Raw genomic sequence first — 25,296 nt, 5'->3', positions numbered from 1 at the left:
TCCAGCCCTTCTGAAGCAAGGAGCCAGGGGCCCCTCTGGGTCTTTCACAGAGGTGCACAGTCCCAAGGCTTTAGACTGTCCTCCAGGGCCCTCCCAGGCCACAAGCAGGGAGCTGGATGGGAAGTGGAACAGCCAGGACATGAATCCATGCCCACATGGGATCCTGGTGCACGCAAAGCAAGGACTCCAGCCACTAGGCCACCACGCTAGGCTGCTGGGTTACATTTCTGCATGGTTCATGATCACACATGACTAACTCTGTGTGACTGAAAATATTTGTCTCACCACCAACCCCGCGCTTCCACAACTTCCCAGAAATCACCCCATTTTCTCCTCAGTTGATTCCCTCCTTCTCTGTGCTGCACTTTGACAAATACTCCTCTACTCCCAAGCACCCAGTAATTGCTCTTGGCCTCCTCATAATGAATTGGCAACTCCATTTAACTACTGCAAGAAGCAAGAGGAAGACAGTGGCCTCATCTTCTCCTACCAACCCCACTGCTGTATAAGCAGCTGCCACTGCTCAAAACCTGGTATGCCACAAGCTGCAATCTGACTATTGTACAAATAACTTCAGACAATGATTAGAAAATTTGCACTAGGGCAGTGTTTCTGAAAAGTGCGGCTCTCTCAGAATAACGGCAACTGCAGCAACAGGACCTGGGTACTTGCTACAAATATGAACACCCCCAACCTATGCGATCAGGCACTCAGAGCCCCAGTATGTTGTGTTAACAAGCTCTCCCTCCAGGTGACTCCAGTGTACTCTAGAATGTACTGACCTAAGGATGTTTTAATTTCAGCTCACAACAGTCATGCTTAATAGTTGCTTTATTAGAAGAAGGAAGCAAGTTAAGCTGATAATGTTTAATTTTAAAGTTACAAGGGCCTGGGCCTGGTGCAGTAGCCTAGTGGCTAAAGTCCTCACCTTGCCTGTGCTGTGATCCATATGGGCACCAATTCGTTTTCTGGCTGCTCTACTTCCCATTCAGCTCTCTGCCTGTTGCCTGAGAAAGCAGTAGAGGTTGGCCCAAAGCCTTGGGATCCCGCACCTGCATGGAAGACCCAGAGAGAAGCTCCTGGCTCCTGGATTCAGATCGGTCTGGCTACAGCTGCTGTGGCCACATGGGGAATGAACCAGTGGATGGAAGATCGTTCTGTTTCTCCTTCTCTCTGTATATGTACTGTAATGTTGTCAGGCTTGGAAATGTATCATAATACAAATTGTGTTTAGAAAATAATTAATGGATGAAGGAAAAACAGGTTGAAGTCTTGGAAACACCTTCCATTTCCACCTGTTTAAGGCAGTCAGTCATCAGTTTGACAATAAATCATGGGCAGCAGTGACCCCTCACTCAGTACCTATGATATACTGGGTCTGAGTTATCAGCAGCCAGCCAAACACTTGTCAAGGACAAAAATGTATTGCTGGATTTTTAGCTAACTGATGGGCTCAGATTTTGATTGAAAGTGCACAGTCCTGCTGAAAATTTAGGCACACGTGGCTCAAGTTGTCACTTTGAGGGACACTTTCTGTTACACATGTTCGTAAAGCCTCTAGGACTATAAACTGCAAAGTGGAGGGATTGTCTTGACAGCAACTGCCAAAACAGACAGGGAAGTTTCTCCCTCAGCTCCTCTCATTTCTCTGATTTTCAGGCAATTTCCTCTCATTCATGCTGTCTAAGATCATTTCCCCCAATTGCTCGTAAGTTACAAATCAAATGACTTTGTCATTCAGTCAAATGAAATACAGTCATTCATTCCCAAATTCAGGAGATGGGCTAACACTCATGAAGACTAAACCTGTGCTTCAAAGGCAGCTCCTTTCCCACCTCTGGAACACAACATATCAACCTTTGAATTTATCGGAAACTTTGTATTTTATGACTAGAATCCAGAATAGAACTGGGAGCATTTAAATTAGGCTTTTAGGATTTTTATGAGAGGTTACCTTACACTTGAAGCATCCACAGGATACTTAATTTTATAACTTCTCATTATTTATAGTTAGAGAAAAAGGTAAGTAAATGGCTAACCAAAAGGAGGTCTGTTTATGCCCGGGGACGACATACAGGCTTGCAAGTAGATAGTGCGCTCGAATTTCAAAGCACTTTTGCATACAGATCCAGGATGTCTCATGCATGCCTCCTCTTTTCCTGCTACCACAAACCCATCCCCCTGTGCCCCAGCGAGAAGCTGCAGGCACCTCTATGGCATGCACATCGTGACAGCACGGCCAGACCTGGAGCAGGAGCTTCGTGCTGGTTCAGTGCATGCTTTCTTAGATGCCAAACGGACCCAGTCAGTTCTGAGATGTCTGTGGAAAGGGGAAGGAGAGAAAGCTAGAAAGCAGTGAGGAAGACACTGAATGACCTTGTTCTTTCAGCCCCTGATAATCCTTTATGGGTTCTTCATCTCCTTCTTAACTTTCAGACTTCAGAGCTGTGCACACGTTGGCCTGAATCACTGCTGAATAGGTGGCGGATACTCTGGACTGTGGACTGCTTATCCTAAGCCTGTTTATGCATTCCAGCATTACACCAGCTTTTAAAATATGCAACATATTTGACACATTCTAAAACTAGTTCTCTTCAGTGAGTCAGAATGCGTTAAGCCTCCCAGTGGCACAGCAACAACAAAAGAAGAGGACAAAACATAAATTTGATCCAAAGCATAAAGTTCAAAATGTTATGCTTTGGGTTATTACAACGGATAAAATAGAGTCTTACAAGAATATTAGCTGGGAGGCAGGACCCGATTTTAAAGTAATTTATTTGCAAGATATGTGAGGTAAAGTAGGACTAAAGAGCCAATTGTTGGCCTAACAAGACCAGGAAATGAATGCAAACAGATCAGAATGGAGCCTGGCAACCAGCAACATGGTTATGGTAGATTACCTGATTTAAACTTTATTTAAACGTAGCTAAATACTGAAATTTAAAACATTAAAATTCTTAACCTGCATCTATTTGCATACATCCTGGTCACTGGGTAAAGGTGAGCTAGATTGGGGTAAAGGCAGTGACCATGTGGAGTGGATCACAATGTCAGGATGGCAAAGGCTAGAGCCAATGATGAGAGTGCGGCATAGTCACAGCAACGCTTGAGTGAAACAGCCAAGTCCAGATTAGGAGGCAGAGGTAAAAGCAGCACAGTAAACAATGAAATCCAAGATTTAACATGTAGTGGGATATGGCAGTGAGCATACAGAAAAGCATCTAGGAAGACCATTAATACATTTTCTCTGATTAGTGACCAGGGACGGGAAAGCAATGCCTAAAGCAGTGTCCGCATAATCTGAAGGAGAGGTTCTGCTGAGTGAGACTAATTTTTCTGACCCCTCTCAACTATGCAACCCCATAATCATTGTTTTCCTTTTTCCTTCTAGGCCTAGGCTTGTAGTCAGCTTATGTCTTTTTGGTATCTTTAAGGAACATTCCTAACCTCTCTACCAGATTTTTAAAAGTCCTGCTTCCTAATTACTCCTGCGGGTTTACTGACCCAATTTCATATTTATTTCATTTTTCTTTCATTTTTAAAATATTTATTTGAAAGGCATAGTGAGACACAGATCTTTCATCCAATGGTTCACTCCACAAATGGCTATAATAGTCTCTTCTGGGCTAGGTCAAAGCCAGGAACTTCTTATGGGTCTCCAAACAGGTTCTCCATCAGCACAATGGATCACAGATATGTTACTGACTGTGTGACCGGCAGACAGAGCTCGTCTCATCTCAGCAGTGTGAAGTCATTTCTTAGGATCCTTTCTCAGAAGACTGTGTATCAGACAACAGGGTTCTAGAGAAACCTTTCACTACAGATCTTGCTCTTCTCTGATGCTCATCTTTATCACTTTTCTTTCCTTTTGTCTAGAAGGACAGAGGAATAATGATGTCTTCTATTCCTGCTTTTATTTCACGTTGCATTTCCCTACAGCTGTATTTAGTGGACTACTCATGTCACTGCTTCCTGAGTACTCAAGACACACGATGGGTTATGTTACTCGCTATTCCATCATAGGTTTTTCCGGGGAAACATATTGCACTTCAAGAGAGGCTGAGTCATTCCTAGGTCCTGCTTCATCTATAACGTGTGCCAGCCTGTACAGTCAACAAAATTCAAATTTGGATAATATTTCTATAACAGCCTCAAGAGATTCTTATTTCTACAAATTCTAAAACACTACTGGGATGTGGGCTACATTTTCTTGCAAACGTGTTCCCTATTTAACTTTTGCAGTTTTTTCATGAATCACTAGATCTGTCATTCAAAATATTGTATTTTTCTATGAGTCAACTTACATTAAAATGCACATCTATCTTATTTTCAGTCTAGAGTCTTCTCCAAGCTGTGGGTTGCACAGGCACAACAAATTCTGTATTGGCCATCAAAATAATCAAATTACACTGCTGAATCCAGGGCTACCACATCCAGCTAGGTGGAGGAAGCATGCCCAATACTTTAGGGAGTCCCTGAGTTGTGTAATCTGCCTGAGCCAAGGCCTTCTAGGACTCCACACTTATTAGCCCATTTTATGACGACATGGCTGTCTGCCCTCCAGTACCAGGGATTCAAAATATGGCTGAATTGTGAATCTCACAAATCCTGGTGTTCTGGGTAAATAAGTTAAGATTTTTGTTTAATCTTTTTATATTTTGAAGTTCAAAGATATTAAAATCTATCATTTTTTTGCTAAACATTTTGTGCAACCAAATCACTGTTTCCTGATGCTTAAATTCAATATCAAGGCTCAATCAATAGATACAGATGGATCTTAGATACCTGAGTCACATGATACCTAAGTGCTCTGAACAGGTGTCTGCTTAGAAACATATAATCCACTTAGTGGGAATCTACAATACCAGTTCCATCTCCACAGATGGCAGTGGATTATTAAAGTGGAAATACGCCAAGAAATGTGTAGAGTGCCTTTCCATGTAAAAGAAGGCCTTCATGAAGTTGTACTGCACATTATCTGAAGCTACAATAATTGAACACAGCTCTAATGCTTTCATAGCCTGACAAAATTCAGCGTTTTATATACTAAATTTTAGTTTTCCTAAGTTTTTGTGAAAAAGATATTTCATGTGCACATCAGTATGTTCAGTTTGTAGCTAGAGTGTATTCTTTTTAGGGGGCAGTTAGTGCACACAAATGAGTAGAAACACAGTTAGGAGAAGAATTACTCCTATCCTAATGCCTCATTGCAATGAAGTCCCTTTATGGTATCATTTAAGATATAAACTAAACTTGCTTAAGACTACTACATTTTCTAATTATAAACAAGTATCAAACTGGGAAATGGTTTGTTTGTTGAGAAATAATATTAATCTATGGCATTTTTACTTACACAATCATAAACAATATCTACTACGGGTATTTAGCTAATATAAAAATCTGGAGTTGGTGCATTCAGGTTTTCCATGTAGTTCAGTGACCTCAGGCACATTATAGTTGCATTTCTCTGACTTCCTAGAGTCTGGCCTATCAACCTATATCTAGAGAATTCCTCATCATACACATGTTTTTAAGCAGTCTTCTTCAGGCCCAGCACACTAGCCTCTTTGCCTTGCACACACCAAAATCTCATGTGTGTGCCCGTTTGTGTCCCAGCTGACCCTCTTTCTTCCCAACTCCTTGTTTGTGGCCTGGGAAAGCATAAAGGACAACCAAAAGCCTGTGAGAAACCCAGAAGAAGTTCCTGGCTCCTGGCTTCGGATCAGCTGAGCACCAGCCATTGGGACCACTTGCAGAGTGAATCCCCAGATGGAAGATCTTTCTCTCCTTCTCTTTGTGAATCTTACTTTCTAGTAAAAATAAATAAATCTTAAACGACAACAACAACATAAACAGTCTTCCTCTACTGTGTCTGAAAGAGCACCAAACCCAGGTTCTGCCCTTTCCAATAGATTCATCCAAGACTTTGAACTTGAGAGGCTGAGCAAGATAGGTCAAAGTGTGAAATTCATTTTCCGATGGGAATAGTAATGGTACTTTTCTCTTGGTAAACACAGGAGTCCCAAGAGTTTCCATCTGGCTATCCCTATGACATGGCCTTACTGCCTTAGTCAAGATGTGGACCAAGGGATTCAGTTGATTATTGATATGGTCAATCTGAACTTCACACTAAGTAGGAAAAATACTGAAGATGTAGTCAAGAAATTTAACATCAGAATTACATTTATCTTCTGACTCCACGAGAACCGTCACTCAATTGGCAGGTGTTTGAGAAAGCTGGTAAAATGTAGCTTGGGATGCCTGCATTCAATATGGAAGGCCTGATTCAGAGGCTGGCTCCTCTCCTCTTTCAGGCTCCCGATAATGCACACCTTTCATTAACTTTTTAAGGTCTTGTGTATATTTCTTAACTGCAAATATTTTAATGGCTAGTATCACAAAATATGGCTTATGAGGAACTTTTGACCACAAAAGTTTACCTAAAGAAATTTTTAACATGGTTTTATGATCAAAGTGGAATAATTGGAACAGTGATTGGCAGAGTGATGGACACACTGACGGGTGAAGTAATACACAGAAGCCTGAATAAGGTAATCAATAAGAAAATTTATATGTGGAATGGTGCAAAAAGGGGGATCAATGAAAAATGAAATTTTAAAAGTTTTTCATTTGTGTAGAAGTAAATTTGACTCCTGCCCAATTCTGTAATAAATAAATCAACTCTAAATTGAACAAACTTTGACAATATAAAAGCAAAAACACTTAAGAAAAACTTAGAAGAAAATATTGATAAATATTTTAAGATCTCGGAGAAAGATTCATTAATCTTAAAACAAAAAAAAAAACCTAAATTTTTATCCTATTAAGAAATTTTGTTGCAAAAGCACTTTAGGAAAATGAGAGAATGACTACAGTTCAGAAGATAATTACAAAGGTTAACATTAACATTTTATGTTCACAATGAAGATGCAAGAAATATAAGGCTTGGAAAACAAAAGTTGAACAAAAATGTTAAGAAATAGAAGACTATTGAAAAACAAAAGTTGAAAAGCTGGAAAACTAAAGAAAAAAATCATGTAGACTATAAATATATCATTGTCAGTGAAAGGCAAACAAACCCATGGTGGGATGCCACTGTGTGAATATTACATGGGCAAATCTTCAATATTCTGAGACTATGACATACTACCAAGTATAAAGACACCCCCAAAGTCCTTAAATAGAGTTACTGTAAAGGATGATAGTACAAGGATTCTGAAACCAGTTAGATGCTATTACCAAGATTTGAATATTCATGCTCCCCGTGCTTAACCTCAATAGAACTATATGTATTCTTAGAATGCATATACATAAAGGATAGTCATCTAAACTCAGAGCAGAAAAATCTGAAAATGCCAGGGATATGGCTTCATGAAAAGAAATGCTAAAAAGCAAAAACTAGGAGAAGCAGGGGATGCATACTTCAAATTCTCTAAAGATATTGCAGGTTTCAGTCACCATGACTGAGGTCTAGTGAAACCGATTTCAGACTTGTGGGCTCCAGAACCATGACAGAACAAATTCTGTGGTTCTTAAGCCACCCAGTTTGTGGTAATTTGTTACAGTAATTACGGGCCATGAATACAATTCATTGATGAATCCATAAACATATTTTCTGAAATATTAACTGAAAAATTGAAAATGAAGAAACCTAATTTTCTACTACGTAGATTTTATAAAATAAAACACATTAACATGAAAGAGCACAGGAATAAAAGGAAAGTAATTCATCTTTCAGAAAGGAATAGTCTTTGTGACATCAAGAGCATGCATGAGCAAGATGGCAGAATATGGGCTCTCCAAACACACTTTCCCAGGGATACACCCACCAATGGGAATACCTCTCAAGGACTCCAGACTAAGAGACGAGGGATTATAGAACTTCAGCAAGACTCAGTAAAAGAAAATGTGCATTGAAAAGAATAGAGACATGCCTCTCCTGCACATATGGTAGAAAATGACAGCCTCCACGAGTATTCTTGTCATTAGTTGATCTCTGCTGTAGCACAAAGACAGTGCGGGGTGAGCAAGTGTTTGGTGCTGTCTGGGATGCCTGGCTCCCGTCATGCGGATCCTGGTTTCAAGTCTAGGTTCTCCATCCCCTTTCAACTTCCTCATAATACATGCTGTGAGAGGTTGTTTACCACGGCTCAAGCACTTGTGTGTCTACCAGCCATGGGGAAGGCCAGACTAAGTTCCAGCAGATTAAAAAATAGATACAGATTTAAAAAAATGTATCAGGTAAATAAAAGCTGTGAGTCACTGACCCCAGTAGATCAAGATTTTTTTCTCCAAAATATATTTATTTTTTATTGGAAAGGCAGATTTACACAGAGGAGAGACAGTGAGAGAAAAATCTTCCACCTATTGGTTCATTCCTCAAATGACCTCAATGACCAGAGCTAAGCCAATCCAAAGTCAAGAGCCAGGAGCTCTTTCTGAGTCTCCCATGTGAGTGCTCCCACTGGGTCATCTTCCAACATGTTCACAAGCCACAAGCAGGGAGCTGAATTGAAAAAGGAGCAGCTGGGACATGAACCAGTGCCCCTATGGGATGTCATTGCTTGCAGGCAGAGGATTAGCCATTTGAGCCCCTGTTTTTTCTGTTGTTGTTGTTGTTTTTGTTTTTTTGTGTTTTTTTTTTTTGCCAGCTCCAGAACAATCTTGTAAAAATTTCTAAAGGTTGACCTACTGGGACAACTGACAAAAACAAACAAGCTAACAAAAGTCTATGAAATTATAAATCTCACAGATACTAGTAAAATCCAAAGTAATACCATAATTACTTCGAATAAAAAGTAATAAACTGATTAAAAGATACAGAGTGACAGAGTGGATAAACAGCCTACCATAATCAAATATGTGCTGTCAATAAGAAATTCACATTAGATTTAAAAATAGAGATAGGCTAACATTTAAGAGCTAGAAAATACAGTAAATATAAATGGTAACCAAAAAGGACAGCAGTGTCTGTATTTATATGAAATAAAATAGACTTTAATTCTCCACAAAGTAGGTAGAGAAGGAATATACATAAAAATTATAGAGACTATACATGCCAAAATAGCAAATATCATATTGAATGATGAAAACCAGAAACCATTTTTCTTCAGACCTGCAGCAAGACAAGATATCCACTTTCAGAATTCTTATTTAACATCGTAGGCAGTGGATGGAAGTATTATGAAAATAAATTAAGGAGGAGAAAGAAATTAAGGGCATCACAATAGCCTAGTGGCTAAATCCTTGCCTTGCATGCACCAGGATCCCATACGGGCGCTAGTTCATGTCCCAGCTGTCCCACTTCCCTGTGTGTGGCCTGGGAAAGCACAGAAAGTGGCCCAAAGCCTTGGGACAATGCAACTGCATGAAGACACAGAGGAAGTTCCTTTCTCCTGGGCCTTGGATCAGCTCAGCTCTGGCCATGCAACCACCTTTGGAGTCAATCTGTGGACAGAACTTAACCTCTCCTTCTCTCTGTAGATCTACCTTTCAAGCGAAGAAAAAATTTTTTTTAAAAGTGCACATGGTAAAAGGCACAGTCAAAAAATACAAAACTCAAGAGCAGAGGTACTTTACCATTTAGTTAACAGGGGGGCATGCATTTTATGCATCAGTTAAGACAGTACTTTGAATATCCACATTTCTAATCAGAGTTCGAGTCCTGAGTCTCCTCCTGATACCAATTTCCTGCTAATGTACACCCTGGGAAGCAGCAAGTGATGGCCAAAGTCAGTGCATCCCAGTTGCCCATGTGGGTAACAAGGATTGAGTTCCTGCTCAGCACACCTTGGCCAAGCCCTGTGTTATAGGTACCTGGGGAGTGAGCGAGAGATGTGAGCATATATATCTTACCACTCTCTTCTGGCTGCCAAATTGCAACCAAATGGTCCCAACTAGAGATCACTTTTTTAAAGATTTGTTTATTTTTGTTAGAAAGTTGGATATACAGAGAGGAGAAGAGTCAAAGAGGAAGATATTCCATCCAATAATTCACTTCCCAAGTGGCTGCAATGGCCAGAACTGTGCCAATATAAAGCAAGGAGCCCTGAGCCTCCTCCAGATCTCCCACATGGGTGTAGGGTCCCAAGGCTTTGGGCCGTCCTCGACTGCTTTCCCAGGCCACAGGCAAGGAGCTGGATAGGAAGTAGGATCACAGGGATTAGAACCAGCACCAACATGGGATCCTGGCACTTGCAAGGCAAGGACTTTAGCTATTTGACTACAGCACCAGATGCCTCAACTAGAGATCATAATGCTCAGTGAAACAAGTCAGTCCCAAAAGGACAAAATGTCCTCTCTAATATGAGGCAAACTTCATGAAAAATATAAGATCAATAGCCCTTCAATACTGTTTCTGCTATATCTTAGGAGGGGTTGATATTTTTGTTTTTATTTTCATTCATTCAAAAAAAAGGCTTTTGTTTTTCTTATTAATTTTCTCACCGACTCACAGGTCACACAATAGCAGTGTTTATTTCAGGAAGGTCTTTGATTTTCTTTTTTTTTTTTTTTTAAAGATTTATTTTTATTATTTTTTCATTGGAAAGGCGGATATACAGAGAGGAGAGACGAGAGACAGAGAGGAAGATCTTCCGTCCGATGTTTCACTCCCCAAGTGAGCGCAACGGGCCGATACTATGCCGATCCGAAGCCAGGAGCCTCTTCCGGGTCTCCCACGCGGGTGCAGGTTCCCAAAGCTTTGGGCCGTCCTCGACTGCTTTCCCAGGCCACAGGCAGGGAGCTGGAAGGGAAGCAGGGCTGCCGGGATTAGAACCGGCGCCCATATGGGATCCCGGGCGTGAAAGGCGAGGACCTTTAACCACTTGCGCCACCGCGCCGGGCCCATGATTTTCTTTTTCATTTCTTCAGCAACACATTGATCATTCAGTTGCATGTTATTTAACTTCATGTTGCTGCAAATTTTCTATTTTTCTTTCTTGTTGATTTTGTTTTATGGCTTTTCATTGATGGGGGTGTATAGTAACTGTAGTAAAGACTATCAAATACAATTTGAAAATACAATTCAGTGTGCATCTCTACTTACAAATCAAAGATGGACTCCCAATGAAACTGTCAATGTACTTTGACAATAGGATGCTCAACTCTCTGCCATTGTCCAGGCTTACAATGTCAGGATACACTTAAATAGCAGAATGATGGACCTACAACTGATTGTAAAGGACTACACTATTGTAGTGGTATGGGAAAACTGGGGGGTGGGCAGGGAGGAGGGGAGGGAGGAGGGGAAATCCTGGCACTTATGGGACTATATTGTGGAATAATAAATGAATAAAAAAGGAAACAAGCAAATCAATAATAACATTAATAGAGCTTAGAAATTACCAGAAGCCAGGCCAATCAACAAAGCATCCGTTGATAATTTAGCACTGAATAATTTTATCAGAATGGTGAATCTATTGGGTTTCATTTACGGTCCACTGGTAAGACACTTTCCTGAAATGGTCACTCAATTCTACCCCATAGCTCTCCTATGTCTTTCAGACCAGGATCATACTCCCACTCCTAATGATCCAGCTTCCACTGCTTAGAATTCAGGTGTGTGTACAAGTCAGTTGAGATCACTTAGAACTGCTAGTAGTGATTATTCTAGGCAGACTTCAAGTAAAACACATGATTTATGAAAAATTTCACAGTAAAATCTTTCAAGTGGATTACTAATCCTAATGATATCGAAGGCTTTTAACAAAATTGTCAGTTTCCCTAATGTCATTCAGAGCAAGAGAGGTAATATGGCAGCAAATTATAACCAGAGCATTATAAATTAGAAGAAGGGCAAGGATAAAATCTGAAATGGGAATTGTGAGAACATATGAGAGCGTAGCAATAAATTTTTCAGAAAAGTGATGAATTGTAATTTTCTTTCCATCTATGTGCAAATCTCTCACTGGTGCCACTGAGCTTTTCTGAATTCATCAATTTGTTTTCCAATTATTTCCCAATATCCATTAATGCCAGATACTAGTTTTATTTTTTTCCATTGTATTTTTCAAGTACTTCTAAGGATTAGGTGGAATGAAAATGAGTCATTTCTTTCTGCTGTAACAATAGGCTAATTCAAAACATTGTTAGTTCTCAGAATTAATATGAAGATCATATTAACACATAAAATGCCAAAACTGATTATGTTAACACACTCAAAGATGAAGTCAAGAGTTACACAAATTCCATAAGTTGGAATTCTGGAATTTCCTATTTATGCAAGTAGACACTTATTTATTCATCCTTTCAATCAATAATGCATATGCTGAAAAGTTGTTATTCATATACCATGGACTCAAACCTACTCCGGGTACAATGAGTGAACAGAAAAAGCCTTTCTTTCAATGAACAGCTTGTGGCAGTTATATACTCAAAAAGTAAGCACATTCATCAAGTACAAGTTCTGTTTCTTAGGAAGAAAAGGTATGTGTATGTGTAAAGCTAGAGAGATTATTGTGCAAAAATATTTTCTCTGTGTTCTGAATGCATTTAACATAGTTCCTTCTCTGATAATAAGAAACAATTTGCTGGTGAAAGAAGAGAGATTCTGTGATAAATATACTGTATTGCTCTCAGAAAGAATTCTAAAAATAATGTGAGAGTTTTTAAAAGCGTTTTAGAAGCATAAGCAAGCATTTGGTCTAGTGGTTACAAAACCACATGGGATACCCACGTTCCATATTGGAGTATCTCATTTTAAGTCTTGGCTCTGATCCTAATCCTACTTTCCTGCCATTGTAGACCCTGGGGTGTAGGAAGTGATGACTCAAATGTGTTTGGGTTCCTGACACTCACATGGAAGAAACAGACACAATTTCTGAATCTTGGCATTGACCTGACCTGGCACGGCTGTCTTAGGTATCTGGAGAACCAATCAACCCACCTAAACCTCTACTTCCTACCTATCTTCCTTCCTCTCTCCCTATCTCTCAAATAAATGTTGAAAAGATTTAAAAAAAAAAAAAAGAAGTCAGTGTTTTGTTCTACTAAAAAGAAATGTAAACTCAAACAGCCACATACTTGGTTTGCTTACCATCTGCATACTTGAAGACTTGGTAACCTTCAAATTCGTCTCAGTTTCACCATCATGGGAGGTACATATCAACCCATATTTTATAACATGCTTTAAGATTTCAATTTTTTATTGGAGATTCAAAATTCCAGAGATAAGGAATGACAGAGAGAGAGATCTTTCATCTGATGGTTCACTCCCCAACTGACTGCAATAGCAGCTCAGCTAATCCGAATCCACGAGCCAGGAGCTTCCTCCAGGTCTCCCATGCAGCTGCAAGGACCCAAAGCTTTGGGCCATCCTTGACTGCTTTCCTAGGCCACAAGCAGAGAGCTGGATGGGAAGTGGAGTAGCTGGAACATGAACTAGCACCCATTTGTGATCCTGATGTATGCAAGGTGAGATTTTAGCCACTAGGATACCATGCTGCGGCCCATATTTTATAACTTTCAGAGTCCTTTAACACCTTCATTCTGAGTATATACTTTGAGAAAATAAGTACATATTTGTGAGTGGTATCACATCAGGACGTATAACATTGACAGTTTTTCACACTTATTTTAACTCATCCATGAAGAATAGTGCCTTTAAGAACAAAAGGGAAATGTAAAAAATAACCTGAATGGTTAACCTGTGAAAAGCGCCAAAATCCCCAACGTCATTGCTCTGTGCTAGGCTGGGCTTAGAATTCACTGTGAGTTACTCCAACTAAGTTGTCCTTAGCCCGCTTACTTCCCCTATTGCAGTGACAGTTAGGAACTATATCTGACATTCTTGATTGGTTTTGATATACTTGTTTTCCTTCTGAATGATATTTGTCATAACATTGAGTAAGCAAAGGAAAAATCCACCTTATTTACTAGGTTGGATGGATTCTTTGTATTTTTTTTCATGTAGTATTGAATGTACTCCTTTAATGAGTATTTACTTGTAATTGACAAAATGAAATGTAACTTCTTGAGCATTATCTAATTTAATCTGTCATCTCATCAGCCATGACTAATTCAACAAGCGCTTACTGTCCCCTTATTCTGTTTGACTCATTGTTCTAGAATTCTAGAATACGACAGTGAGCAGCTATAAAAACAGACAAAAATTCCTGCCCTCATAAAGCACCCATGCCTTAATACTAAAAAGCGCATTTTTTCAAAAGAAATGCAAATTTTAACCTCAGGTTTTAGTTGCATTATATTTTAATCAATCTCTTTTCTGTAGTTTCAATTCTCCCTTAGAACAGCTCGTGCTCAAAATACCTTTTAAAAGCATGATAATTTAAAATACATTTTGCAGGCCCAGCATAGTAGCGTAGTGGCTGAAATTCTGGCCTTGTGCGCCCGGGATCCAACATGGGCACTGGCTCTAATCCCGACCACCTGCTTCCCATCCAGTTCCCTGCATGTGGCCTGGGAAAACAGTCTAGGATGGCCCAAAGCCTTGGGACCCTGTATCCGCATGGGAGACCTAGAGGAGGCTCCAGGCTCCTGGATTTGGACTGGGGCAGCTCCAACCATTGTGGCTGCTTGGGGAGTGAATCAACAAATGGAAGATCTTCCTCTCTGTCTCTCCTTCTCTCTGTATATCTGCCTTTCCAATAAAAATAATAAAATAAATCTTGGAGAAAATAAAATAAAAATAAAATACATTTTGCTCCTTCCTTGTATTCTAAACATTCTCAAAAGCTTCTTTTTTTTTCAATCCAGCAAGAAGTACCATGTGTTTAAAATATTTTTTCTGATATCTGAATTGTTTGCTAATGCAGTTAGCACAAAAAAAACACACACATGGGTTTCCCACTGAAAACGTGAATATTGCTATTGTTTAAAACATTATACTATACCACGAACACCTACTTGTTGAGATGCAGGCTACCATTTGTGCAGCAGAAATTGCACATTTGTCCCCAGTTGACGCTATCCCCTTCTTCATATCTCACTGAATTTTGGCTTGCTAAGCATTATTGTGAAATAATCACTTCTCTTGACTTTGAGTAGAACCTCAACAAAAATGCCGCATTGTAACATTCCTCTTGGACCTCACCACAGGAGTCACTGTAGCAAGTTAGAAGGCATCTGGACCCCTGATGACTGTTGTGTCACAGAGAACTTCCATGTTATGATGCTGCCTTTGTAAACTACTGCCAACTGCAGACAGATCCAATCCTGACAGACTCACAGTCCATAACATACTTCCACAAATGTGACAGTCTTGAGGCAATCAGCATAACTCTTACCATTCTGGTGATTTATTGAAGATGGTGCAATGTTCATCCATGTCACATGTCTCTTACTGGCAACACTTTCATGCACCAGTCCAACTCTTGATGATTTTTTTCTGAAACATAAAAAATGCAGGCATTTGTTCTGCTATCACTTGCACATAATCCAAAATAGCTAGAAACAAACTAGGACAATCAAGGCCAAAATAGTAAATAACTGAGAATAGTAAAAGCATCTTAATGGAGGCAGGCAAGATGACAAAGCTGGACACAGACTAAGAAGCAAACGGTATATTCTCAGTGCTTAATTAAGCCACATGTGATTGTGACTTGTTTTATCAAGGAAGATGTTTTTAAAACATTCATTTCATGTAATCACAGTGACAAAGAAAACAGTGTCTCGTATTTCACAATTTGTTTTACAGAACTGATGTAATCATTGCATTTTTTTAATCACTCTTTTCTGTTCAATGCTGCCTCTTCTCAATTCTCTAAAAATGCAGGATGCCATCTCCTTACTGCCTCCCTCTCCCTCAGCTAGATTCTACCCAAGGCAAGAAGTGTTTTCTAACCAAAACCTTAAACAGGGAAAATCACATCTGTCACGTATCACATGACAATCATAAAAACAATCATTTGTCCAAATTTCAGTGATTTACAACCACTGCTTAATTGCCTGAGAGCATTTTAATCCAGGAATTTTAATGTCACTTGCAGGGCTACATCATTTAAATGGTAACATTATACATTTACAAGCAAAAGCTAGCCTTGCACTAGAGACACCAAGTCTACAAAAAGTAAATATGAGTGAAATCAAACCATCAACTTCTAAAGGTTGATGTCAGAACTGTCTAATGTAGGCCAAATAAACCGCTGCAAAAATAATAACCCTTTATATCACGTAAATAAAAAGATAAGTACCTAAAAATAAAAGTATTATTCAGATGAGAGGTTGCATTTAAATTGTTGACTGTTGGGATTAAATGACTCAGACCTAAAATATACCTACCTATATATAAAAAGTTTGGCTCCAAAAACAATAATGAAATATTTACACATCTCTAAGGGAATGGGCATTAGGATATAAACTCATCACAGGGCAGGTAAATGTAGGTCAACTTTAAAGTTTCCATGGAGTTACAATAAGTGTTTCACTTAATGAAGCTTCAAGGAATACCTTTATTATTGCAATTAATTTACTTTCTGAAACTGAGTAAATTACAAAGCTACTGAGAAGCTTTATGGTACTTAACAAATTAAGAACAGAATTATACCAACATTCATGATCATCAATAATTTTTAAATTGCTCAAGATAATCACATGAGGAAAAAATTGCTTTTACTTTGCATGCTAAAAGCACAACTCAAACTTTCTTTCTAGGAAGACACTTAGAATTTTAACCTAAAAAGTTGAATCTTAATGTCTACTCAAAATTGTAGGGGATTTTATCACAGTGCTAACCCAACATAAGCAAGTGCTATACTTTGATATCACAATAGTCAGAAATTTTATTTCATTAAGGTACAAGTAACTAAAATTCTACTGACTATGGCACTTTTCATCAATCTGATAAATTTTTGTTGAATTTTGGCACCACTATGTGTATAATATTACAGTGTGACATTATAGCTGACAATGGCTAATACACTGATCTGGGTTTATATTCAAGCTTTGTGCTGTGATGTCTTTTGATATGGGTTTAGTACATTACCAAAAAGGTTCATGTTCTAGAAATCAGGCTCCACTGTGATGGTGCTGAGATGGTAAACCTTTAAGAACCATGACCTCATGGCAAAGTGATGCAGTTGATGGAGACATCATTCTTGTGAGTGGATTCATGCTGTCTTGGGGCTGAGTCTTGAAAAACTGAGTATCTTCAGGGATGAGCTTTTAGGTGCAGTGTGAGCTGGGTTCTTTTGAGGCTCTTGCTTTTCATTTCACCACATGCTACTTCTTGTGCATGATCTCACCAGTATGATGCCATCACACAAGTGCTGCTCAGCAGAGCTGAACCGATGCCAGGGCCATGCTCTTGAACCTCCAGGTCTGTGGGCTAAACAAACCTCTCCTCTCCACATTATTCATCATCAGGCATTTTGTTATACCAGTTCAAATGGAAAACACAGGGTGTCATCTGTACAATCTGGAGAAGACCTCTTGTATTTGCCTCTGTTTTTAAAATGAGAACAACGTTTATCTCATAAGGTCATGTAAGGAGTTCCTTGCAAGGCTCGGAGTCTCTAGTGAGAGATGGCCACAAAAATCCAACTCTGACCTCATTTACTCTCACTTATTGATTGTCCTCCACATGTAGCAATCCAAGGAAGCAAAAATAAGCACAGATATTTTTGGCTGAGTTGCTGATTTCTCTTTCTCTTCAACTACAAGTGTTCTTGATACACTGAAGAAAAACTTGAGGAATTTGAAAAATCTTATTTTCTATGTCAGAAGCTATTACATCACTCCATGTGTAATAACATATCTTAATACTCTCCAGGTTTGACAAACTCTTGAGCCAACTGGGATAAATGCTATATATTGAGAAAACCAAAAAAGAAGGCATATATATATATATACACACACACATACATCTATATTTCTGACTAATACCCTTTTTTACAACACAGAAGAAAAATGTAAATGATTCAATTGAAGGACAGGATGGTAATATGGCTCTGTTTCTGAAAGAAAACTCACTTAGACAATGTTAGGCAATGGTATTATGAGGATCCAATGCTCTTCCCAAGTGTACTTAAGAAGACATAGTGAATCAGCCCTTTATTAGATACGTCAGTCCCAGCCACACACGTTTCAATTTAGTTTGGATGCAATGTTCCTTCCTTAGCCACTATGGGTAGAAGTACTGAAAACTCTACCAGGAGAGGCTGTTTGGCAGCTGGGGACATTACCTGAGATGTGCCCTGCAGAGTCTCCTTGATGCCTTCATATTGCTCTACAAATACATGGAAAGAGTGTCTTCAATTAAGTGGCACGTTTTATTTTTAAAATTAGTTCCACATTAGATTCTTTATGACTACACTACTGTTAAGGAGAATTACTAATCTCCAGGAGTAGTCTCAGATGACCTTCCATAATTAACAGACAGTTCACTTAAAGCAAAAATTCCTGATTCTATTTGAAGATTATCAAAGACCCATAAATTCATTTAGAAAGCTTCAATCCTTTGCTACACATTTCAAACCCTTCCAAGTATCAACAATCTTATTTCTAAATAATTAAGCCATTAAACAATGAAAACTGTTTATCTCGATCATTTCTCAGCAATTAACACAGTTTCAAAGAACTACTGTGTTTTTCACGTGGCTTCTGTTACATGTGTCAGATTATTTATGGCCTGAAGCTCTCTGTATTTAATCCTATAAACATGTAAAGGTAGAGGCACACACATTACATCTCAAAATGTAATTTTCAGCTTTAAATGGTAAATTCAAGCTTCCAAAACATCAATATCTATCAGTAAAACGTTTATTCGGCTAACAGAGCAGTCCCAACAAGACAATGAGTGTTTAGCAAATAACGCGGTAAACCCAAGCACCAGTCACAGCAGGTTACACGGGACCTCTTTATTTCAGCAGGAGAGGCAACCATGGGGAAAGGCTTTATTCCAGGGGGATAGGTGGCCACAGGGAAGTGAGAGAAAGTAGGGCAAAGGAAGATGGCTGTGGGGAGGGACAGAAGGCAGAGAGAAGAGAGATTTCCTGCCATTGTAACAGGAGAGGGATCCAAGAGAAGCCAGCAGGAGAGCTGTGTACCTAGAGCCTAAAACCAGGAGGGGAGAGAGGCGACCACCAACAGAGAGAGGGGAGAGCCTAGAGCTGGCAGACCTGGGGCAGGGAGAGCAGAGAGTCCAGACAGAGGGGAAGGAAGGGAGTATGCTTTCATAGTGTAGAGGTGGGTACTGGGAGTAGAGGGTCATGGAGCTTGGTAGGCAGGGATTGGTAGGTGAGGTGGTAGGCAGGGGTCAGGGAGATGGGGCCACAAGGGATTGGTAGACAGGGCTGCCAGGGAACAAATCTGGGTGTGGAAGAAACAGCCTGAAACAGAAACCAAAATTGAAACCAAAATATAAGGGAACTGAAAGCCTAAGGGAAACTGAAACCTAAGGGAGCTGAAAGCCTAAGGAAAACACCTGTTTAAAGTGGAAGGGAGTCTAAAATGGTGAGGGCGGGGGGGTCTCATAAATTTGGGGGGCTGATGTTTGATTCACTCCTCACATTCCTCCCTTTTGTTATATATAAAGCAAATGGAACATTGTTCTCTTCTGTAGCTTCTTCACACTGAGTTTGGGCACAGTGTCCTCACAGTGGTCTCACAGTGGTTGGATGAGGAATGGGAAGTCTGGAGAGGTTGGTATCCATGGAAGTGGAGGGAGCGGTTACTTATCAGAAGTCCTTTTGGAAAGGTAGTTTGAGTGGCTTGCAGGAATACATAGTCTCCATGGGTTTGTTTTGATGAGGAGTTTCATTCTCAGGGGTTGCCTCTGTGGTAGCGAATAGATTATCCCCGAGGGGTATTGTTGACATTCTGCACAGACTAAGCATTCTAAACATTCTTGGATGGGAGTATCCACTTGATTTTGGCAAGGTACCGGAATGGTTTCTCCACAGCCCATTGAAAGTGGCAGTGGGTCTAAAATGGTAGAGGGTCTCATCAATCTTTGGGGCTGATGTTCTAGTCACTGCTCACAGTGAGGGCACTATGATGTTAGCAAACCAAGATCTGTAAGGAATTGTAATACTGTCTCCAAGCTCCCTGGACTGCATGGACTTCAGTACAGATTCAAGTGATAGTCTGCTAATCGTTAGGTCTCGATTAAAAGACTTGTCTGAATAGGTTTTCTCCCCAACTCTGGAGAGAGAAACATGCACAGACACTCTTGCACACACAGGGGTACACACCTTTGTCACATCCCTAAGCCTAGGTCAGTTACATGTGCATACCAGTGTTGCCTTCTGAGTAGAAAACTATGCATCACCCCTAAGCTCTCAGTGCAGATAGGCGAGACAGCCAGGGAGGCCACGGCCAAACACTTACATGTACAAGTGACCTCTTACAGATTAATGTAGTGTAAAATAATTCTGAATTATCAGTGAAGGGAACTAGAAGCTGATATTATCCTAAACAACATTTATTTCCTAGTCATGAGACTTTCCTAGACTCCGCTATCTCTAAGTTCAGATAAAGGAGGTAAATCAACATAAGTAACACACTAGAGGCTGCAGAGTATGCAACACAAAGCAATTTAAAACATTAATGGGAAATATTTTAAATTAAATGTTAGGTTCAAATAAAAGGAGAATACAGCATGATAAAGACTTTTAGATCAAGCAGGAAGCATTTGTGCAGTCGCAGAAGTTTGAGATACAATATTTAGTATGGGAAATTCCATTTACCACTATAAATATTTGTCAAAGATGCCCATGCAATTAAAAAAAAAAAAAAGGTCAGACTGGGAGGGAAAGCAAGCAGGGGTCAAGTTCAAAGGTAATAAGGGAGGGACCGGATTTTTAACTTAATCCTGAACTTTCCTTGAAAGAAACAGGAAAGTTATCCTAGTCCAGAGATCTGAGACTTCATATAACATACAGAATAATAATGTAACCCATATAAAAGACATCTCCTCAAACAGCTCATGTCTAAGGCAAAGTAAGAAGCATGTATGAGCGAGGCATTTAGGGCAATAATTGGGATGCTGCTTGCAACTCCCAGATTCCATGTCAGCGTATCTAATTTGAGTCTTGGCTTCACTCCCAATTCCAATTTCAAGCTACTGGACACCCTGGGAGGAAACACATGATGACTTAACTATATTGAGGTTGAGTTTCAGGCTCCTGGCTTTGGACTGATCCAGCCCCAGCTTTTGCAGAAACTAGAGGAGTGAACTCATGGATGGAAGTCTCTTTTTCTCCCTGCCTTTCAAGCAACAAATAAACAAGTCACTCAATGAGTGAGCGAATCAGAACTGAGTCTAGTGTTACTAAAGAGCAGAAATTTAAAACAGAATTCTGCTCCCAGCAAACATTTGATTGAGCAAATACATGGCAGATACTCTGTTGTGTTCAGAGAATGCTACCATAGATCCCTTTTTTTGAAGAATTATAGAATGTAATGCTGAGAGGGCACTAAGCATGCAGTCCCCCGGAGATTGACAACCTTGCCGAGGGGCTCAGTCTTTTCAAGAGGAATACATTCTCAGCAAAATCTGTCGAAATGAAACTTAAGGAATGAAGGAACTGATGGATAAGACACGGACAAGAAGTTGGGAAGGGAAGAATAATTCTAAGCAAATAGAGGGAAACAGAAAGAGGAAGAAATAAGCATTTAGGTTGATGAGGCAGCATGCGGAGATGATGAAGAACATCTAGAATAGTCAGGCTAGGAATGGAGATGACAGGACAGCTCATTTGGAAAACGTTTAGAAAGCACTGGCAGACGTAGCTTCTTCTGGGAATGTCATCCGTCAGGGAGGTGTGGGAATGAGGTAAGCTTCTTTTCCATAGTTTTCACATTTTAGCCATACATACAGCCTAATTAACCAGTAACCACAGGGAATTTACTTAACTACTGAATTAAGTTGCCTTATGTCTTTGGGTTGTGTTTTAGGAAGGGGATCATTACTTAAAACTACAGTCACTGGGTAGCATGTATGTGTCATATGGGTGCATGTATGTGTGTGCATGTGTACACAGTCACACTGTTTAATTTTATCCCAACACATTTATTGGAATTCTTGGAAAATTGTAGCTGCTCACATGTGTCTCTAAACATGGCCTTTGCCAATATGTTTCCTTTCAAGATGACTACTTACATTAATATATCATATATACTTAATATATCATAGATAAGACATAAAGATATGTTCTTCCATCAAATTCAAGGAGCTCCACATGCAATTACAGAACTTCAGGGTTGGGAGCATTTAATAGGTTACCCAATTCAAGCATTTGGGATACTGTCTGTAACTTAAATTTTCATATCCACAACGTTCACCCAATCAGTCAAATGAACAAAGCAGCTTACCAGAAGGCCTTATGGAATTGGTTCTTCAACCTCTCATCATGAGAAATGAGATGTTAAAAGGTCAAGAACAACAAATATCAGACTCCTGATTTCATAGCTGCATGCTCTCTCAAATTCTCTTTTCTATTTTGTAAATGACTATCAAATCAAAGTTGATTTTTTTTTCTCCTCATTTAAACATCTCTGGCACTTTCTGGCATTATGAATCATGGTAAGTAAAAATTAGTCACTGTTGGGCCCGGCGCGGTGGCGCAAGTGGTTAAGGTCCTCGCCTAGCACGCCCGGGATCCCATATGGGCGCCGGTTCTAATCCCGGCAGCCCCGCTTCCCTTCCAGCTCCCTGCCTGTGGCCCGGGAAAGCAGCCGAGGACGGCCCAAAGCTTTGGGACCCTGCACCCGCGTGGGAGACCCGGAAGAGGCTCCTGGCTTCGGATCGGCATAGTATCGGCCCGTTGCGCTCACTTGGGGAGTGAATCATCGGACGGAAGATCTTCCTCTCTGTCTCTCCTCTCTGTATATCCGCCTTTCCAATAAAAAAATAATAAAAATAAATCTAAAAAAAAAAAAAAAAATTAGTCACTGTTTGCTTTCATTTTGCCAAGGTGCTTTGACAGAAAAGATGAACACTGCCCACAAGGAACACAAACTCGAATGAGTAGTAGAATGGGAATCAGAACCCTGGAGCATGAGACTGCTCTGCCCAAAAGGATGACTGCCACACAGGACACAGGCTACAAAGTGTCATACTATCTCAAAAAAGATTGCTTTAGTAAAATGATCATATTGGACTAGATATTACTAAAAAGTTCTGGTTTCAGGAGTAGAATCAGTTGATTTGTAAAAGGAAAAAAAAATCTACTCAAAAAAACACACTATGTTAACCATATAAAAGACAAAAATTTCCTTTGCCTTCTAGAAAATCATTTCACTCACTCAAAAATAATTTCTTAAAATGTTCTTTGAGATGCCCTGAGTCTCTAAATGTAGTTATATAAAATAAATTCTTAAAATATATACAGTGAAATTCTCACATACACAGATTAGATTTGTATCTTTCACTACTTGGAACAAGGAAAAATCTTAGCATGTAGAAATGAAAGAATAATAAAAATAAGATAAAATTTACGACTGAGTAAATGACAAATAGTCAAATGCCATGGAAAAAGCCTAATTCACATGTACTTCATTCTTTTCCAGAATTTTGCATTCCTTGAATGCATACATGCAGACCCACTATCTGCCACATTTATTACTCTGTTTGGAGTAAGTTAATGACAAAACATAGATGCTGCAATCTCTTCTCCTCCCTAGGAAACTTTTGTTTCATTTCCCCACTGATCCTGGGTTCTTTTTTTTTTCTGCTGGTGGGGAGATTGATAAATGTTCCCCACATTCAGTAACATTTTCCAGACTTCCAGACGAATGAATTCATAACATACACATTCGCCTCCCCTTGAAAACACAAGTTTTATCGCTCTTGTTTCCAGAGTACACAGAGTAAGTTTATCTTTAAGAAGAATTAGCGAAATAATAAAACAATTGCTTCACCAAGTAGTCTGGCCTCAAAGCCACTGTTATTCTAGAGAACAATTTTAGTGACGCACTTCTCTTTCCTCGGGGGCTTGTTCCAATTAAAACGAGTCTACTCCCGTGGAAAACTCTCTTTGTCTGGCTACCACACACATAATGAGAACTTCACTACCTGCTCTTGCCTGATTCAAATATGCAAATGCTTTCATTTCTGGTTCCTTAAAGATTCACTTTGAATTGACTTCTTGTATATCTTTTTTAGAAAGATAGTCCAACATCCTTTGAACCATTTTTTTTTCCAGACCATTTCTACTATAGCTTACTGACACAATGAACTTTATTTTTTTCAAAAGAAAGAAAAAGAACATAGTTTTGTAGTTTTGTCCTGGGCAGATATTCAGGTTTTGTTTCTCCACCTGATATTCACTACAGGGTAGGAGTTATAGTCATAGTTATGTGTTGCACTACAGCTAAAATATTGCTTCAAACAATAATGTATCACCTCTCTAGAGACGTGCTGACCTGTTTAGCCACATTTACATTGTACTAAATTACTATCATTCATACAGACGGGGTGATTTTATAATGTGCCAAATAACTAATTAAGGCTTCCCAGACTGACACTCTAGAATTGGATTTTCCTAAATATGAGTCTATAGAGATAGCCTGTGTAATCAGCCTGTGCATATATATTGGCTAATGTTAAATACTCAGGAAAGGAATCTTATTAACCTTGATGCTTCCCTAATTATTTTTTAATTTATTATTATTATTATTATTATTATCCTTTTATGATACAGTTCCATAGTCCCTGGGATTTCCCTTTCCCCCACCCCAGCCCCTCATCCCTCACTAATTCCTCTATATTATTACTATAGAATAGTGCTTCATACACAGTCATATGTCCATCATTGTGGGCATGGACAATGGCAGAGTGCCCAGCATCCTACTCTCAAGATATAATAAACACTTTCATTGGCAGTCCATCTTTGGTCTGGAAGTAGAGATGCATATTGCATTGTATCCTGACATCTGGATATGATCATCTCCACTATACAGTTACTATATATCCCCTTAAATGAAAAGCCACAAAACAAAATCAACAGGAAGAAAAATAGATATTTACACCACCATGAAGTTAAATAACATGCAACTGAATGACTAATGTGTCACTGAAGAAATGAAAAAGAAAATTAAGAACCTTCTTGAAGAAAATTATGCTGCTATATGATCATTGAGTCACTGAATAATTTAATCAGAAGAAAGTGTTTTGAAGATATGAAACTAACAAAAAAATCAAAATCTGTGAGATATAGTTTCCGCTGATCTTTGTTGGTGAGATATGTCTTCTTTAGGCAACAAATAGATGGGTTTTGTTGTTTTCATCCAGTCTACAAATCTATGATGCTTGATTGATGAGTTTAAGCCATTTACACTCAGGGTTAACATGTATGGGTGGTAATTTGGTCCTGTCATTTTAGCAATGGGTTGTTC

The sequence above is a fragment of the Ochotona curzoniae genome, unplaced genomic scaffold (assembly GCF_017591425.1).
Source record: "Ochotona curzoniae isolate NIBS_2020 unplaced genomic scaffold, NIBS_Ocur_1.0 contig_1482, whole genome shotgun sequence".
Taxonomy (NCBI): domain Eukaryota; kingdom Metazoa; phylum Chordata; class Mammalia; order Lagomorpha; family Ochotonidae; genus Ochotona; species Ochotona curzoniae.
Note: the sequence above shows the minus strand (reverse complement) of the source record.